This window comes from Salvelinus sp. IW2-2015, unplaced genomic scaffold, assembly GCF_002910315.2.
Source record: "Salvelinus sp. IW2-2015 unplaced genomic scaffold, ASM291031v2 Un_scaffold1984, whole genome shotgun sequence".
In the NCBI taxonomy this organism is placed as follows: domain Eukaryota; kingdom Metazoa; phylum Chordata; class Actinopteri; order Salmoniformes; family Salmonidae; genus Salvelinus; species Salvelinus sp. IW2-2015.
The window spans coordinates 162572-170630 of record NW_019943335.1 but is presented as its reverse complement, the minus strand read 5'-3'; the positions used below and the strand labels follow the sequence as shown (position 1 = coordinate 170630).

Below are 8059 nucleotides of genomic sequence, written 5' to 3'. Positions count from 1 at the left end.
CGTCTCTCTCTGTCTCTCTCTCTCTCTCTCTCTCTCTCTCTCTCTCTCTCTCTCTCTCTCTCTCTCTCTCTCTCTCTCTCTCTCTCTCTCTCTCTGTCGTGTCTGTCTGTCTGTCTCTCTCTCTCTCTCTCTCTCTCTCTCTCTCTCTCTCCTCTCTTTCACACACCACACACACACACAACTCTGGTCTCGGTTCCTCCATCTAACACACATTCTCTCACACAAACTCACACACACACTCACGCATGCAAGCACTCACACACGCACACACACTCCTGTGCAACAACACACTACTATGACAAACTCAGTCCAATCCGAAATGCTTAAAGTCAATGAATTCAACTTAAACGTATTTACTTGTGAATGCAGTCTCAAATTGTCCGGCTTGTAAGTTGAATCAACATGTATACAAGTAATAACATCTTCTTTTGACACTTTACTTTACACTATACAGGAATATTCAACGTGTACTTACGGGAATAATTTCAACCGTATCTTACGGGAATAATTCAACTGTAATTCCACTGTACTTACGGAATAATTCAACTGTACTTTGGGAATATTCAACTGTAATTCCAACTGTACTAACGGAATTGAATTCAACTGTAATATCCACTGTTTACTTACGGAATAATCAACTGTACTTATGGGAATAATTCAACTGTACTTCCACTGTGTACTTTACGGGAATAATTCAAACTGTAATTCCACTGTACTTACAGGAATAAATCAACTGTAATTCCCCACTGTCTCTTACAAGCTTAGTCTCTGTCTCATCTGTCCACAAGTCTCCCAATCAGTTCAATCATATTATTCTAATGTATTCAAAGCGGATGAACTTAAGGCATTTCCTCAAGATAAAGTGCAGTACTTTTAGACATCTCTGCTATATTTGTATATTCTTGGAGCACCCATTGTTTTTATTGGAATCTAATCCCTTCTAAACCACTGAAATGGAATTATGTTGAAATCCTTCTCGTTGAAAGCCTCAGGGCTTCTCAAGCCCACTTTTGACTCTCCCTCATCTCCCCGAAGTGTGCACTTGTTCACTCGTCCTCGTGGATTAACAAATATCATATTGGTGTGTAGACGGAGAGTCTACTTGTAATTCCAATAGTTTTGAGTCGCTGAGACGGAGTGAACAAGTACACACGTCATGACTTGAATCTCAGCCCAGGATTGAGGTCAGGCAACTCAAACTAGAGGAAACAAAAATGGCTCAGTTGTTTGTATGAGCTACAAATAGTGAATATTTTTCCTGTAAGTGTCTGCTTCATTCAATCAATCAAAGTTATTTTAGAAAGCCATTTTATACATTAGCAGGTGTCACAAAGTATTTATGGACTGTATCAACGTATATATCCGTAATAATGGTTGAAAGACCAATATAAACTAAACTAACTTCAAATTATGTTTTTTTTGGTTTCCTTTGTCTGTATATCTGTCTCTTCCTGTCTGTCAGGACCCCTCGATATGGCCCTTTAGCTGCCCCTCGGAATGCCAGACCATGACAGCTCAGCCCTAAGCAGACAGACCAAACGACGCCGCGTGGACATCGGGGTGAAGAGGACTGTGGGTAGTGTAGTCTACGCTCAGAGAACCAGAGAGACCCTCCTATTCAACACCATGAATCAATCCCACGGCCCCGAGCAGGACAGAGACTGCTCATTGGTCCCTCACAGTCACGGTGGGTCCAATGGGGACGGAGAGAAGTCCAATGTTCTCCGGAAGCTTCTGAAACGGGCGAACTCGTACGAAGACGTCATGATGCCTTTCCCTGGCACCACCATTATCTCTCAGCTGCTGAAGAGTAACATGGGGAAGAATGGAGACAGCGAGGGAGGCTTCCAGGTACACACACACATACACACACACACACACACACACACACACACACACACACACACACACACACACACACACCACACACACACACAACACACACTCACCACAAGTCTGTCGTTAGTTTAAACAAAGTATAGCTAATACATTTTTAAAAAAATGGATGTTACATGAAAAATTGATTGATTGGTTGATTGACTCACCTCATCCATTCATTCATCCATCCATCCATCTATATCACCCATCTATCATGCCATCATCATCTATCCATCCACCAGCCATCTATTTTATCCATCCATCCATCCATTTATTTATCCATCTTATTTCTCATTGCCATCCATATCCATCCATTCTATTTATCCATCCATCCACTTATCCAGTCCCATTCCATTATCTTCATCTTTCCATCCATTCAATCCACTATTCATATCCCATCTGCTCCATCCATCCATCATTTATCCATGATGCCATCTATTTATCCATCCATCTATTCATCCATCCATCTAATCTATATTCCATCTATCATCCATCCATCTATTTATCAATTCATCTATCATTCCATGTATTATTTATCCATCCATCCATCTCTACTTTATCCATCCATCCATCTATTCATCCATCCATCTATTCCATCCATCCATACATCTATTTATCCATCCATCATCCATTCTATTTATCATCATGCCACTTATCTAATTTTCATCATACCATCCATCTCATTCTCTATTCATGCTCATCCCATCTATTATATTCATCCATCCATCTATTTTATGCATCCACACTGCTATTTCCATCTCATTTCCATGCCTCAGTTCATCTGCATCCATCCTTCATCTTTTTCCCCATTCTATTTCATCCATCCATCTATTTATCCATCTATTACATCCATCTATTTAATCCATTCCATCTATTTATCCATCTCACATTTATCTCCTATCCATCTATTATCATCCTTATCACTATAAATCATCCATCCATCCATCATATATTTTCCATCTATTTATCAATCATCTATTTATCCATCCATCCACATCCAAATCCATCTATTGTATTCAACTCCATATATTTATCCATCTTTTATCATTCATCCATCTATTAACAATACATCTATTATCCATCTAATTATCCATCTATTTTATCCATCCATCCATATATTTATCCATTCTATTTCCATTCCATCCACATTCACTGCCTCTATTTATCAGCATCCATGCTATTTTCATCCATCTAATTTATCATCTATTTATCCAATCATATCATCTATTATTCCACTATTATCCAGTCCAACCGATTTTATTATATCCGTCTATTTATTCCATCCATCCATCCATCTATTATAATCCATCAATCCATCTATTTATCCATCCATCCATCTATTTATCACATCATCATCTATTTTCATCATTCCATCTAATTGTATATCTTATCCATCATTATCTCCATCCACTATCTATTATCATTCATCCACTCTATTTATTTCACATCCTCTATTTATCCCATACTATTTATCCATCTTTTATCCATCGCTAATCTTATTTTCATTAGCGTTGATCCATCACCATCACAATCCATCCATCTATATTCCATCCATCTATTGAATCTCTATTTAAGTCATTCCATTCCATTCATCATCCATCTCATTCATTACCATCCAATCCCATTCATTCATCCCATCCATCCATTTCTCATATATTTATTCCAGTCTATTTACCATCCATCCAATTCATCATCCATCATCCATCCATCTATTTTCATTCACACTATTAATCCATCTATTTATCCATCCATCCATTCATCATCTATACCATGCCATCCATTATTTATCCATCCATCCGCATATCATCCATCCATATATTTATCCATCTATTTATTCCATTCCATCCATCCATTATATTATTCCATCTATTTAATATCCATCTCTTATCCACTATTTTCATCCATCCTTCTAGTGTTCATCCATCGCATCCTATTTTCATGCATCTATTTATCATCCATCCATATATTATCCCATCAGTATTTTATCCATCTATTATATTATTTTCTCCGTCTATCCATTCTATTATCCATCCATCTTCTATTTTATCCATCATCCATCTTATTTATTCCAGTCCTCACTATTATCCATCCATACTTATTCCATCATCTATTTATCCATGCATCCATTCATCATCCATCCATGCCATTCATCATCCATCATCTATTTATCCATCACTATCCATCCTCATCCATCTATTATCTCATCCATCCATCTATTTATTCCATCATCTATTTATCCATCATCTATTTATCCATCCATCTATTTTTCATTGCAATCCATTCATCCATTCCATCCCATTCATCAGTCCACTCATCTATTTATTCCTCCATCTATTATCATCTATTTATTCCATCAATCGCATTCATCCATCCATTCCATCTTATTTATTCCGATCCATCTATTATCCATTTATTTATCTATCCATAGATTTATCCATCTATTTATCCATCCATCCATCTGATCTATTATCCACTCTATTTATCCTCAATCCATTCATTCCCATCATTCATCCATCCATTATTTAGTCCAGCCATTCTATTAATCCATGCTTTTATCATCATTCATTCATCCATCCATCCATTCATCCTCTCCATCCATCTAGTTTATCATCCATCCAATCCTCCATACCTCTATCATTCCATTTATGTCCTATTATCTTTCATCTATTTATCCATCATCTATTCATTCACTCCAGTCTATTATATCCATCCATCTCATCTCCATCCATCCATCTATTCATCGCTCCTTTCTTCCAGCGGTAGTTGGCGGTCTCTCCAGCCGCTGGGTCAGATTTCCAAGGGAGGATGTCTGCAGTAACTCCTCGAGACAGGAGACAGCCCCCTCGCCCCCTCTCCCTGCCCCTCCTCCCCCGCTCCCCCTTCGGCCGCCCAACCGCCTCCCCCACCTCTCTACCCTCTGGACTGGAACGCCTCACGGACGAAGCACGCTGCGTGCCACGGGCCAGGTGGAGAACATCATCCGGGGCATGAGCCATTCCCCTGCGTGGTCCACCTGCTTCGCCATCAGGAGAGAGGGACAGGGACCCGGAGAAATGGGAACAAAGAACGGGGAGAAGAGAGGACAGGGAGAGGGATAAGGGACTGTCCCCACTTCAAGCCTCCCAGCCCTGGGTCTCCTCAGAGGGGTAGAGGGGTACAGGGAGAAGCGCGGGGGAGACGGAGAGGAGAGGGGTAAGGGTAGAGCCGGGGAAGACTAGAGCGAGAGGGGTCCGGAGAAAAGAGAAAGCAGCGTTCCCCCAGCAGCACAGCAGTCCTTTACTCAGCTGGTGTGTGTGTCAGACAGGAGAAGAGACAAGAGGAGAGACGGACAACTCAAAACTACAGCTAGGGATAGGCAGGTGAGGGGAAACACACACAGACACACACACAGACACAACACACAGACACAACAACAGACACAGACCACACAACACACGAACACACAGACACACAGACACACACAGACACCAACACACACACAACACACAGACACACACACACAACAACACACAGACACACAGACACACAGACACACAGACACAACACACAGACACAGACACACACAGACACAAACCAGACACACAGACACACAGACAACACAGACACAACACACAAGACACAGAACACACCAACAACACACAGACACACAGACACACAGACACACAGACACACAGACACAACAGACACACAGACACAACAGGACAACACACAGATCACAACACACAGACACGAACACACAGACACAACACACAAGACACAACACACACTTCACAGCTTTGTAGTGAGTTGTAAATATGTCCATTTGTTAGAAAAAGGGCGAAGTGAGTGTGAAGACATGGCTTGTTTCTATTCCTACAGCTATCGATAGATTCATGTTCATTAGTTCATTATTTAAATGTCTCAAGATATTGGTTATATTTTGAACCTGCCTTGAAAAAAAATAAGGGAACACTAAAATAACCACATCGCGTAGATCTGAATGAATTGGAAATATTCTTATTAAATACTTTTTTTCTTTACATAGTGAATGTGGCTGACAACAAATCACACAAAAATGATCAATGGAAATCAAAATTTATCAACCATGGAGGTTCTGGATTTGGAGTCACACTCAAAATTAAAGGGAAAACGCACACTACAGGGCTGATCCACTTTGATGGAATGTCTTAAAACAAGTCCAAAATGAGGCGAGTGTGGTGTGGCCCCACGTGCCCTGTTATACCTCCTACAACGCCTGGGCATCTCCTGATGAGTGGCGGATGGTCTCCTGAGGGAATCTCCTCCCAGACCTGGACTTAAAGCATCCACCAACTCCTGACAGTCCTGTGGTGCAAAACGGTGGCGTGGTGATGGAGGCGAGCATGATTCCAATGTGGCTCAATTGGATTCGGTTCGGGGAACGGGCGGGCCAGTCCATAGGCATCAATGCCTTCCTCTTGCAGGGAAACTGCTGCCACACTCGCCAACATGAGGTCTAGCATTTGTCTTGCATTAGGAGAACCAGGCAACCGCCACACAATGGTCTCCAAGGGTCTGAGATGGCTCATCTCGGTACCTGCAGTCAGGCTACCTCTGGGCGAGCACATGGAGGTGTGCGGCCCCCACAAAGAAGAAATGCACCCCACACCATGACTGACCCACCGCCAAACGGTCATGCTGCGAGGATGTTGCAGGCGGCAGAAGGTTTCTCCACCGCGTTCTCGACTCTGTCAACGTCTGTCACATGTGCTCATGTCTCAGTGTGAACCTGCTTTTCATTCTGTGAGAGCACAGGCTCGCCAGTTGAGCGGAATTTGCCAATCTTGTGTTCTTGGCAAATGCCTAAGTCGCACGGCTGTTGGGCTGAAGCCACAACCCCCACCTGTGGCGTCGGCCTCCATACCACCCTCATGAGCTGTTTCTGACCTTTGAGCAGAACACAGCACATTTGTGGCCTGCTGGAGGTATTTTCAGGTCTCTGGCAGGTGCTCCTCCTGCTCCTCCTTGCACAAGGCGGAGGTAGCGTTCCTGCATGGCGGGGTTGTTGCCGCTCCACGGCCTCCTCCACTTCTCTGATGTACTTGGCCTGTCTCCTGTAAGCGCCTCCATGCTGCTGGACACTTACGCTGACAACACAGCAACCTTCTTGCCACAGTGCTCGCATGGATGTGCATCTGGATGAGCTGCACTACCTGAGCCACTTGTGTGGGTTGTAGACTCCGTCTCATGCTACCACTAGAGTGAGAAGCACCGCCAGCATCAAAATGACCAAAACATCATCCAGGAGCATAGGAACTGAGAAGTGGGTCTGTTCCACCTGTAGAACCACTCCTTTATTTGGGGGTGTCGTTCTAATTGGCTATAATTCCACTGTTGTCTATTTCCATTTGCACAACAGCATGTGACATTTATTGTCAATCAGTTGTTTGCTTCCTAAGTGGACAGTTTGATTCTCACAGAAGTGTGATTGACTTGAGTTACATTGTGTTGTTTAATTTTATTTTTATTTTTTTATTTTTTTGAGCAGGGTATATATTTGATTATTTATTGATTTATTGATTACATGTTATATTGCTGCTATCATTGATCTGTTATTTATCTATCTTGTTATTTCGATGGGATGCCATGTTAAGTTCAATGGGTTTATTTTAACGTTTGTATTGTTTCTACAGAAGCGCTTCGTCAGTGCAGGAGAAGTTTTATCAGATCTATGAGAACTTGAGGACGAGGCAGAGGAGGAGGAGGAGGAAGAGGAGGAGAGAGCAGGGAGGGGGGAGGAGGACGGAACCTGTCATGGGAGAACAGCGTCCGCTCCGACGGTTGGAGAACACAAGCGGGGACCGCCGCCTGGCAACCCGTAACGTGCGACGTATCTGTTGATGACCTGTCAGAGTTGGTTGACGACCCATGGTCTGTTTCTCGACCAGGCCGAGGCAATGTACAGAACAGGCCCGGGTGCTGGAGAGAAGGATGAGGAGTGGAGAGAAGGACGAGGAGAGAGGGAGGGGGGAGGAGGTGAAGAGGATTGGACCGAGGGAGAGAGGCAGTGAGGAGGGGCCATGCGAAGCGAGTGAGGCAGCTAGCCGGACTCTAAAACAGGAGCTCAACTCTCCATGTGCACAGGTGGTCGACACCGGTGGTTAACGGGATTCAAAACCATAAACCCCCCACCCATCATCAACTTCAACACCATCCTCTCATC

At 43.1% G+C, this 8059-nt stretch overlaps 1 pseudogene; it reads left to right on the top strand.

Annotated features, from left to right (window-relative positions):
- Nucleotides 1-8001, top strand: part of LOC139024888 (prospero homeobox protein 1-like) — a 15854-nt pseudogene extending 7853 nt beyond the window's left edge.
- Nucleotides 8002-8059: the final 58 nt, after the last annotated feature.